Genomic DNA, 12,963 nt, shown 5'->3' with positions numbered 1-12,963 from the left:
TTCTTTTCCCTATCAGAGAGGAGCTCAATGAAAATCTGGACCTGCTAGTGACTATCTCTTCTGTCATATGCAGAGACCCTTTCTGGAAATGAATTAACACAGAAGGGTACAGAGAGACAAATTTCTCACAATACCACTTAAATACTTAGATTCTGTCATTGCTGAAGGTATGACAATTCCTGCACTGTTCCTTTTTAAACCAGAAAATTATTTTTTTAAATGAGTTTGTGTTAGCTTTTGATTATTTGTAAACACAAGGATTATGACTAAAGTAGAGTCTAGATCAGATTGTTTTGGTGTAGATTGTATCAGTCATCTACTGCTACATTACAAACAAACACAAAATCTCAGTAAATATTTTGCTTCCATATCTGTATGTTGACAGAGGAGTGTGGCTGATCTAGGGTAACTGGTAACCGCTCTGCTAATACTGTCTGGGAGTCAGCTGGGTTTAGCTGTATTAACCTGGCTCTGCTCCACTTGTCTCATCCTCCTCCTGAGATTGCCCAGGTAGGCTGAGCATATTTTCCCTGTGGCAGTGAAAAAGTACCAGTGTGCAGGCTGGATCACACAGGTACTTTTCAAGGCTTTATCTGAATTGTATCTGGTAACATCACCAAAGTGAGACACATGGCTCACCAGAAACCAAGGGGTAGGAAAATGCCCATCCACAGTGGGGAGGCATCGTATTCCTAAGTGGCAAAGCATGGAGGGGAGATGACTTGAAACAATTGTCTAGACTATCACATTGAGACTGAAAGATACAACTTCTTTACAGCCACTCCAGCTGATTCTATGTACCCTAAAATTTGGGAACCTTAGGCTTAGTGCTGTGGTTCTCAGTGCTAACTAAATCACCCAGGGCTTAAAAATTTCTGATGCTTAAACCCCAGCCCTCAGAGATTTTAATTTAATGGGTCATAGGTATTGGAATTTTAGGGGGGAAAATGATTCCTTGTTAAGAACTACTCTCCTAGAAGAATTTGAGCTTCAGAGGAAATCACTGTTTTATTTTTCCCCCTCTGCTAAAATTTTTTAATAGAGTTGAAATCAGGGGAAAGTATGAATGGAGAACCAAATCTCAGAAAAGGAGCTCTTAAAGACTAGTCATAAGCAGTTCTTTACAGAATATCTCCTCTATGTTGGATGTTTGCTGGTCACCAGAGAAATTGTAGCTGATACTGGATGTGCAGACTTGCCGACATGATGAGGCTCAGAAAATCCTCAAGAAGAAGGATGATAAGTAAATATTTACAAATTATTGAATAATAACAAGTATGCAAAGTCCTGCAAAACACAAGAATAAGCTGTTATGAGAACAAATAACAGACACCTGTTTTCACATGCAAATGCATCAATCACCAGAAGGAAGACAGAAAAACTACACAGGTAAGAAGGAAAATATCTTAAAAAGTCAGTCACCGTTTTATTTTGTAACCAGTCTTTCCTCTCAAACTGTTTTTGTGCCATTACTACTTAGACAGACTATCTTAAGTTGCACGGATTTTGCAGGAATCACTTAGAATCTCCAAGGTGAAAGATGGACCATGATAACAACTTTGATTAGGTGATGAGCTGAAATCTGGGCAGGCTGTCAAATTTAACTTCCTTGTTGATCTTGATTGACTCCAGCCCTCTAAAAAGTAAAAGGTTTTATATGATGTAATATCTGTCACATGGACTACATTATGTTCAATTATGTGATTCTAAAGCTGACTTTGATTAATAAGTGACGCTTGCTAGAAGTTCATCTTTTAAAACATTTTTTTATCTAAATTCATTTTAGTTAACATATACTGTATTATTAGTTTCAGGGGTAGAATATAGTGATTCATCAGTTGCATATAATACCCAGTGCTCATTTCATCACATGCCCTACTTAATGTCCATCACCCAGTTACCCCATCCCCCCCATCTCCCCTCCAGCAGCCGTGTTTGTTTCCTATAGTTTCCTATAGTTCAGTTTTCTATAGTTCCTATAGTTCAGCATCTCTTATAGTTTGACTCCCTCTCTATGTTCATCTTATTTTATTTTTCCTTCCCTTTCTCTATGTTCATCTGCTTTGTTTCTTAAATTCCACATATGAGTGAAATCGTATGGTATTTGTATTTCTCTGACTTATTTTGCTTAGCATAATACCCTCTAGTTTCCTCCACATTGTTGCAAATGGCAATGTTTCATTCTTTTTGATGGTTGTATAATATTTCATTGTATATAATATATATATGTATATATATATATATATATATGTGTATATACACACAACCTCATCTTTATCCATTCATCTGTTGATCCTGATTGACTCTAGCCCTCTAAAGAGTTTTTGTATGATGTAATATCTGTCACTTGAATTGCATTGTGCTTAATTATGTGATTCTAAAGCTGACTTTGTTTAACAAGTGAAACTCGCTAAAACTTATCATCTTTAAATCAGAAGTAGGATTATAATTCACTCAATCTAGCAAATCTGCCTTTTGGGTGATATTCTACGATGTGAGAGTCCTAACATAAATTCAGCCAAAGGGAAATTATTGCCAGCAAATAAATGCTTTTTTAGTCCTAGAATAATAATAATGCATCTTCCCTGCCACCCTACTTCACAAAGTTATTATGGCTTTTATTTACTCAATATTTAATAAAACCTATAATATTTTTAATTTCATTAGAAATCAGTTCATTGCCATGCTAATTATTAGAGGCATTAAGAGTGATATGCTAAAAGATTTTTTTGCTCTGTTACCTCCTGTGAGCATATAAAAAATTATTTAAAAATTTAAAATCAAAAGATGCCTAACTTTACCTAACCAATGGTCAGAAAATGTATACAGTGCCAGTCAATAGTTGAAGTAAATTTTATATTAGTATTGGCACAATAATTATTTTTCCCTCATGGACTATAACCTTTAAAAAATTTTAACTCTATTTTTAGGCTGCTGCACTTATCAAATTTAACATTTAAATCTGACATGTATATTAGACTCCATTGCTATATAACAAGTTACCATGAACTTAGGGACTTAACCCAACACACATTAATTATATCATAATTTCAGTGGATCAAGGATCCAGTTAAGGTTTAGCTGGGCCTTCTGTGCCAGGACTTCTCAGAAGGCTGTATTCAAAGTGTTGCCTGGGAGTTGGGTTCTTATCTGGGGGGCCATGTTCTCCATGTCCTCTTCCAGGCTTAGGTGGAAATGTGTGGTTTTTTTTTTTTTTTTTTTTTTTTTTTGCAGCTGTAGAACTCAGGGAAGTTTATTTCTTCACGACCCACAAGAGCTCATCTGTCTGAAGCTTCACCTTCAAGAGTCTCCTCTGATTTAGATCTGGTCTACTCAGGATGGTGTCCCAAATGATTAAAGAATTAATAATCTTATAACAAGAGTGAAATCTCATTATGTACACAGATTCCTCCCACAAATGAAGGGAAAGGATTAAGGTGATTATAATGGTGGATGGGAATCTTGGGGGCTTCTAGGATCTAAATGTGTCCCACAAATTCATATGTTGAAATTCTAACCCATAAAGATGGCGGTTTTAGGAGGTGGGGACTTTAGGATATGCTTAGTTCATGAGGACAAAGCTCACACGAATGGGATTAGTACCTTTATAAATGAACAAGCTCCAGTGAGATACCTTGCTCCTTCCATCACATGAGAATTGGAGAATTTTTTGACCCACAAAAAGGCCCTCACTCAGCTATGCTGGCATCTTAATCTTGATCTTCTAGCTTCCAAAACCATGAGCAATAAATTTATGTTTATAAGCTACCTAGTCTATGGTATTTAGTTTAGTGCAGCCCAAATGAACTTAAGACAGGGGCCATTTAAAATGTCTACTTACAATAGAGTAAAACTAAGATCTTACATAGTTATAAAATATCTTTGAAAGAAAAATTTTTAATTTGGGGTTTTATTTTAAAAATTTTATTAAAAAATTCACATAAATACATACCTTATGTATTTATTATGTTTTACTTTGCAATGCACACACACACACACACACACACACACACATTCAAGAGTGTACTTGTATACTGTGGTGCAGTCAGTGATCATTCAGAGGATAATATTTGGAGGATAATTTTTCTTTTGACTGTCCTTCAGTCCACATTTTCAATGCACTTTAAAGGCCAATTTCAAGGGTTTATAAAGAAGGAATTTAGTTGTTCATTAGCTTGTTCAAGGGTGGTGGGAATACTAAATAAAGTCAATAACCAGTTGTTTGATAAGGGAATTGTTCTTTTCATTCAAAAATAACATGTGGCCAAATTTGAATCATTTCCTTTTGCAAATATATTTACTTTATGGAAAAAATCTCTCTAGGTAATGAACACAAAACCCAGTAGGAAATCAATGTAGTCTGATTAGAAATTATTTCCTAACATGTAAGCATGTATACATATTTTCTGGAGGGAAAAAAAAGACGTGCCTATTTTTCTGACATCATTATTAAAATACATTACTAATAAGAAAATACTGTTTGAAAACCACTTAAAATTATTCCAGCTCACGAAAAAAGATCATTTTGGAATTTCACATTTTTATAAGGTGTAACTATTTTCCTAAAAATTGATCTTCCCATGATCTTCGTGAAAATAAACCCAAAATAATTTTAATTAAATTATTTGACTAGTACTGAACTATTTTAGGAAGACTCTTACAGGTATCTTTATGAGTGATCTGAAGAGTTCCCTTAAAATTATTTGTATCACAAAATAAAAATTGATATTTTAATAGTTTTCTTATTTGTTAACCAAATATACAAGTTATAGTCTTGCTGATGCTCCATGAATTTAATGAATGAGATTGAGGGAGGTAACAAAAATTAATATAATAAAATTACAAAATAAGAAGAAGTTAATTAGAAAGTCATGACAGAATGCAATTAAGGAGGAAGGAAGCTGTGGTTAAGATTAAAAGGTAGGTCTCCAATTTGGTGGTAAGCATTCTAGAAGCCAGTGAAATGAGGAAACTGAATTCTAACATTGATATAAGCAGGCTGGGTCTGAGGACCCAGAGTCAGGGGTTCCACAGAGGGTATTTGGCTTCATGCAGGATAGAAATCAAACAGGAGCCAGAGGAAGTGAAAGCAGAGTTTATTTAAATGGAGTGGGTGACAGAGAGGAAAGTGGAATCAGTCTCGTTTCTTGGAGGTAGGGGTTTATATTGGAAGGGGATCTAGAGTACATGTTCCTTTAGGAATCCAAGGTAAAGATCCAATCAAAGGTGAGTGTCAGATGAACAATAGGTGTTATTCCATAAATCAGCAAAGGTAGGGAATATTGATGCCAGCATCAGGTGGTTTCTTTGAAGTTAATATCCTAGACCATGTTTGGGATCTGGCTCTTCTTAGATGCTATCAGGTGTTTGGGGCCTATGACAAAACTCAGAGAATGATTAATTTTTTTGAATTCCCCTTTAAGTAGGAACATAGCTTCTTTGGCTTACTCAGAAATGGTACTTAGCAAAAAAACTGCAAAGATGGAGCCATTCCAAAATGGAGTCCCTTCAGCTTCCCTATATCAACATGAGCACAGAGAAAATATTCACCCTCTGGATCCTTTTAGAGAGCCACAGCATGATGCATTCATTCATTCATTCATCCAAAGATGTTTTTAAGTGACAACTATATGTCAGGCACTATTTTTGATGTTGGAGTTATGACAGAGAAAAAAAGCAGGAAACTCCTGCTCTCATAAAATTTATGTTCACAACTATTGCAAGGCAGAAGATGATAAATACATTTTTTAAGACATGTATATCTAATGGTGAGAAGAACAATGAAGACAGATACATGGGAGAGGAGAGAATGGAAAATGGTGGTCAGGGAAGGCTTCTTTGATGATGTAACAGGTTTTGAACCCATACTTGAAAACATGAGGGGTTGAGCCATGTGTTTATTTGGACAAAGAGCTTTCCAGGCCAACGGGAAAGCAAATACAAAGGCCATGAGGTAGGATAATGCTTGATGTGATGCAAAAAGGCCAGTGCAGTTGGAAGGAAGGAGAATGAAAGATTTTATTTTCAGTGAGATGGAAAGCCATTTGGAAGATTTAGGTAAGTAAATGACGTTATTTAAAGGATTACCTTGCTCTACCCACATTGATGTAAATGGTAAATATTCGTCCTTTCTGATGGCTGAGTAATATTCTATCACACACACACACACACACACACAGACACACACACACACACACAGACACACACACACGTCTTCTTTATGGAACTGCAGAGTATTATCCTGAGCAAAATAATTATCAAAATTATTAGCAAAAGGCAATTATCATATAGTTTCACTCATATGTGGAATATAAGAAACAGGGCAGAGGACCATTGGAGAAGGGAGGGAAAACAATGGGAAGTCATCAGAGAAGAAGAAAAACCATGAGAGACTGTTAACTCTAGGAAACCAATTGGGGGTTGCTGGAGGAGAGATAGGTGGGGGATGGGGTAATTGGATGATGGGCATTAAGGAGGGCATGCGATGAGATGAAACTGGGTGTTATACAAAACATCAATTATTGAGCACTATATCTGAAACTAATGATGTACTATAAGTTAGCTAATGGAATTTAAATTAAAAAATATATAAAAGAAAGTGAAAGGTTTACCTTGGCTGCTGTGTTAAGATTAGACTGTAGAAAGTGAATGGAAGCAGGGAGATCAATTAGGTTTTTATCAAGATAATTCTGACCAGAAGTGTTGGTGGCATAGATTAAAGAGGTAGCCGCAGTAAAGTTTGAGAAGAATGGTTGGATTCTGAATATATTTTGAATAGAGTGGCAATTGTGGAGTACAAGAGAAAGAGAAGCATCCAGGAGGGATTTTGGTTTGGGATGATAAGTTTGAAATGCTGATTAGACACGTAAGTGGACATACAAAGGAGAAATATGACTGTCCAAGTTTGAAGGTCAGGAGAGAGATCAAATTTAGAGATATAAATTTGGGAATCATCAATTTGTGCATTCTATTTAAGGTATGGAATGAAAATTAAGTGGTGTGAATAATGAGAAGGAAGAGTCTTAAGATTGAGGCCCCGTGGCAATTTAACATTTGGAGGAAGTGATCAATTGTTGAGCAAGGTGAGAACAAAGAACCAGTCACTCTATTTGTTAAGTGGAGGTCCTAGTCATTGGTGACACTGACGAGAATACTTGCATTGGAATTGATTGGGTTGAGTTCAAGACAGAACAGAGAGGAAACAGGGATGGAAGTAAAGAAAATTTGCTTAAGGATTTTTGCTTCAAAAAGAGCAGAGAAATAAGGCAATCTTTGGTAGGGGTGGGGTAGACAAAAAGATGAACAATGTTACAGCACATTGTGTACTGAAAAAGGATAATCCATTAGAAAGAAAAAAATAATGGAAGAGCCAAAGAGAAGGGAAGACAATGCTCAGAAGAGCTTGCACTAGTGTACCGCATGAACCTAAGTTGAGGGGAAGATTGGCTTGATCACCCATGAATGTGCCTGTTCTTCACAGTATGCACAGAACTGAACAGAATCGATGGGTGAAACCTTCCTTTTCTGGAGGATGGAAAAGGAGCCTCCTTCTCTCCCTGGTGCTTCAGAGAGGTTTGGTAGCCTGCCAGCAGGCCTACAACTGACCCACAGCACTCACAGTCAAGCCTCATTCTCTATCTTTTCTATATTCTGCATCATCCATATTCTGAAGCCAGAGGAGAACATAAGATTGTCCTTATAGGTTGAGGCATCGTAAAAAATGGGACAAAAGCAAAATTCTCACAAGCCTTCCCGTGGGGCAATTATCTGCACAAAGCAGTCATTGTCAAGCATAATGTAGAAACTTACCCTAGAATACGCATAATAAATCAGTGTCAGGAATGAAATAGTAACTCTACAGGGTGGCTCTGTGAAAGGGAAGTTTGAGGAAACTTTTTCCCTGGAATCTCACAAAGATTTTAGACCTCAGGCTATTACCAGTCTGTTAAGAAGAACTCTTGACAGTTCCTAATAATATGAATGAGTAAGCAGCACTGCCCAAACAGGCCATTGCTCTTCAGGAAAAGAACACTGAAGTGCTTTCAAGTCTTGCTTACTAGGGTCTGAGGCTTTTGTTGGCTCCTCTCTTGGCAGTGCCCTGGAGTGTATTTAAAATCCCACGTGGTGACAGAGAGCTCCAGGCATGTAGATAAGTGTTCCCAGGTGCATTATAATTCACACCCTAATTGGATCCTATTTGCTAGGTAAATGCTATAATCAAAAGCTAAATGGAATAAATTAGGTATAAACTCTTGGTGTCTTCTGATTCCTGGGCTACCCCCTGTAGTTTTATGATCACAGGGAGTTTTGTATTTATCCCAAAGTACTAATTTTCCACATCCATGATTTCAGATTATAAAGATCAGATTTGATTGTGGCATTATTTTTCCCATTCTTCCTCAAACTCTTTTCCTTTTAGCAATGAAACTCTTTTCGAAAGAAAGATTACTAATATAAAACCAGTGTAAAACAGGTGAGAACAAAAGAACGTGACTTCAAAATTTAATTAATCCTAATTTGGATGGAAATGTATCACTGTTTAAAGAATTTAGAAGGGAAGCATATCCTGAAACCTTTGTTCTCTATATATGTATGCATATCTATAATATTTTTATGATTTGAATTCTATTTTCTACATATTTTTGCACAGTTATTACATTTTTGCAACAAATAAGAAAGGCACATGACGAATTTCATTTTGGTTCATAGAAGATATGTAGTCAAAAGACCCGGGGTTCAAGTCCCAGGTCTGCCACTTATGGGTTGTGTGACTTTGGTGATTCACCTGATGACTCGAGACCAAATTCTTTTTATCCACCACCCTAGAAGTTTGCACTTCTTTTATGACTTTTGTTCTTGCCTCAGTTCTTGATTTTTTTTTTCTCATAGAGAGAAAGGAGAAGAGATAAAAGAAATAAGAAAGATAGTAAATGATGACTAAAAGAGAAGAACTAAATACACTGAAAAAAATATGCAGCAAAATATTCATCTCTCTCTCTTTGTCTCCCTCTTTCTTTCTTTGCCTCTTTCTTCTTTGTCTCTCTCTCTCTTTCTTCTCTTCTCCTCCTCCTCCTCCTCCTCCTTCTTCTTCTTCTTCTTCTGCTGCTGCTGCTACTGGACAGGGCGAGAAGGGGGATGGGCAGAGAGAGAGAGAGAGAATCTTAAGCAGGCTCCATGCCTAATGTGGGCCAATGAAGGGCTTGATCTCACCACCCTAAGATCATGACTTGAGCCAAAATCAAGAGTCAGATGCTTAACTAGGTGAGTCACCCAGGTGCCCCATTATCTTTTTTATTTTTAGGCAGCAGTTCCTCTTCCTTTCCCAGAAGGACTCCCTCACCATAGAATAGAAATAAAGTTCTTCAAAATCACATGTAATTTTGTCAACTGAATACAAATCTAAAAAGAAAAAAAAATGGAGTTTTTAAAGGGAAAGAAGCGTCTTCCTTCCTTTTTCTTAGAGCTTATTTGCTTTAGAAAACTTTTATTTTTGCACTCCTTCTTTGTTCCTTTGATATGTATGTAAATCTTTCTCAAAGCTAAAAAGCCTTTTGCCATTTTTTCCATCCAAGAATGTCTTTTTCAAGAACCTGGGCACAATTTCTTTGAATGTAAATCTCAAGGAAGAGAAAACCTCTATTTTTCCATCTTCATGGGTATTTAACTCAGAAGGCTGGCTCTAAATTGTAACTACTTATCATAGAGACATGAAAACATTTATTACTCTTTTGGATAAAGGCAATTAGTGAACATAAATGGCCACTCCAATTAGCATGTGAATTTAAGATGAGTTATGTGTAACAAGGGGTGCTCTCAAGGAAAATTTCAAACTTCAAGGAAAAGTGAGATTGAAAATAAAAAAAAACCACTTCACTATTCTATTTTTCATATGTGTAATAATATCTGTGTGTGTTGGTTAACACCTGTAATTCTTTGGTTACAATGCCTTTGTGATTTACTTGTTTATAGAATGAACTACTATTAAAATAATATGAAAGCATTTCTAGAAAATGCTCCTTGATAAGAACTTGATATGCTTATATATATCACAGAACAAATCAATCCCTCTCAATTCTGACATGGTCATTGAATATTTTTTATGTGTCTGAAACCATCAAGTTTTCTGGTGGGGGAACAAGTAGTTATAAACTTAATCTTTGACTTCAAGAGTTTAAAGAATCTACACTAACATCACTGAAACAAGTAGAAGCCAATTGAATTGTGCAGGCAACACATTACTTAGAGCTTAATTAATTAGAGCTAGAGATTGGAAGGATCCCAGGAGTCTAATGGGATTAACAGGGAGACATCCCTCTTCTTCACCTCACTGCCTCACCTCCCAACTAGAAATACTCTATTCTAAATTTTTTTTTTTTCTTTAACATAGACTCCACACTGGGTGTGGAGCCTGAAATGGGGCTTAACCTCACAAACCTTGAGATTAAGACCGGAGCTGAAATCAAGAGTCAGTTGCTTAACTAAGACACCCAGGCACCCCTAGAAATATTTTATTTTAAATAATTAAAGCTCTAACTGCAAGTGGGATACACAGAGCACATGTTTAAAAGAAGCTCCTTACTGTTTTGGTCAATTTACCTACTATTCCTTATCTTCTCACTCTTTCCAAATTTCTATCACCAGAGTGAAAGGAACTAGATTGCCATTTCCATTCTGAGTATCAGAGAGACTTCATCTTTGTATACATGCTTTCCTTTCCGTTATGGGCATTGCCTCTCTGAGAGGCAGCTCTGGGTCATTGCTGGACTATTCTGCCTTTAACAAATGCTTCCAAGTCTGTGGACCTAGGGCAAGAGCAGATACTCCTCTTTTTGGACAGAATTTTAATGTACTAACTCCACATCACTTTTGCTTACAATAATGTGTTGTACGGAGACTGGATGGTAGCACAATGCTTGAGTTGGCCTGGCAAAGTGCAGCTAATTTTCTAATCTTGTACATCATCCTTGATTGCTGCTTTTTACCAGCTGAGATATATGACTAATAGTTTTCAGTGGGTCAATGACCCATTATGAAAAACAATCTTTTTTCTAGTTATTCCGGATGTAGACAAGCTTGGTTCTGTTATTTTTGAAGATTAAAATTCAGCCTACTTAATCAATACTGCAAACTTTTGCCTAATTTCCAAAAAAAATTAAAAATTCTTCAGAACACAGATTCTTGTTTTATTTCCAAAGTGAAAATTATGACAGCAACATCTACAGAAAGAATTAAAAAATTTTACCTTTGAACTATGCATCTTTATAGCCATCCTTTTCTTTTTCTGAAACTTATTTATTCATCATTTTGTTAGCAGTGATTGAGACTAGTTTTTTACTCACATTCAATCTTCATGAAACTACATTTCTCCAGACAATATTTTGTAAATATTATTTATGAATCCTGCAAGTGAACTATTTGTATCATCTGTGCAAATATTGCATTACAAGATGTAAATATACACAGTCTAGCCATAAAAGCTTTTAATATTTAACACTATTTTTTTCTAGACTTGTATTCTCAACAGTCATAAGTAAAAGCAGCTTTTGTTGTTGTTGTATATGTCATGTTTATTACAAAATATAAACACAATAAATACAATAATATACAATAATAAATACAAAATATAAACTGATATGTTTTACTTAAATAAACTCTAATTAATAATACTCTTCATGAGGAAGAGAAGCTCCTCCACCTTCAACATTCCAGAAGTTGTGTGACCTCCCACTGCCAGGCTGCAACCCCCTGCAGAAGCAGGAACTTCTTACCTGAGTCAGGCTGCTGCTTAGTCTTGGTTTACAGTAAGCTGGGTCACCGTGTTTCTCTGGACCTTCCTGCTTGTTACCTTCTTAGGCGGTACTGATTCCTCAGGGAATGATGCCCATTTTGTTGTGCTGTGTTTTCCATTTATTACAGCAGAATTGTCGACACAAATCAGCCCCAAATGTCTTGGAGGCTGAGATATCTTTCTCTCTCTGCATGAGAACTCCTCCAGGGGAATACCATATGAACTTCAGAATTTTCCACTCCCATAATTTACAGTTTGAGAGGAACAGAGGGATTTTAAAGTGTAAATTATAATTCATTTGGCCCTGCTTCAGAAAGTTGACCTCTACAAATGACATCACTTGGACTTCTAGTTGGATTCAGCCAACAGGAGGCACTGATAGGAGATTGGGAGGGAGGGAGCCCAGAGAGTTTGAGGTAATTTTCCTTTTTTCCTCAACTTCGCCAAAATTTGGGCACTGGTACATTTTTGCAGATAGTAGCTCTGTTAGCCTTGTTTCCAAGGTTCTAATTCTCACTGGCTTCTAGTTTTTCCCCTTGACCTGTCAGGCCTGGAATGGTTAAAGATTCCTTCTGTTGCTAGTCCCTGGGTACCTCATTTTCCCTTGTTTCCTTAATCCTATCCAAACAGTCTCTTCATTAGTCTCTTTTGTTCAACCCTTTGTGTGTATGCTGGTTTCCTGCCAGAACCATGGGTTTGATAAAGCATAAGTTCGTTCAATTACTTTGAGTATAAGCTTAGATATCTCAGTGTAATTTTAACAGAATGTTCATCTCCATAGCACTTATACTTATGTTAGTGACTGGTACTTTGATTTCCCAGGAAAAGAGGGGTGATTGGCAGTGCTGGGTCCCTGGCCAAAGTCACATCTTAGTACTGACTAATCATCACACTTGACTTTTTATCTTTGTTGTTTCTGAACTATGCACATTTCCTAATCCCAGTCATTGAGTAAATAATTGTTAAGTAAATGAATGTTTGTGTATAGTTTTTCATTGTCAGGCTTGTATGCATTTGCAAATTTGTATTTTTTTCACTTTGTATTAGAGAACAACAATAGCTTGTTATTAAGGAAAATTTGATAAATATTTAATAGAAATATAACAGTTCAACATACAATAGAACAGTTGAACATACATTCAGATGGCACAATAGATCAGCTCTCTACATTCTTT

Source organism: Mustela nivalis, assembly GCF_964662115.1.
Source record: "Mustela nivalis genome assembly, chromosome: 11".
Classification (NCBI taxonomy): domain Eukaryota; kingdom Metazoa; phylum Chordata; class Mammalia; order Carnivora; family Mustelidae; genus Mustela; species Mustela nivalis.
Note: the sequence above shows the minus strand (reverse complement) of the source record.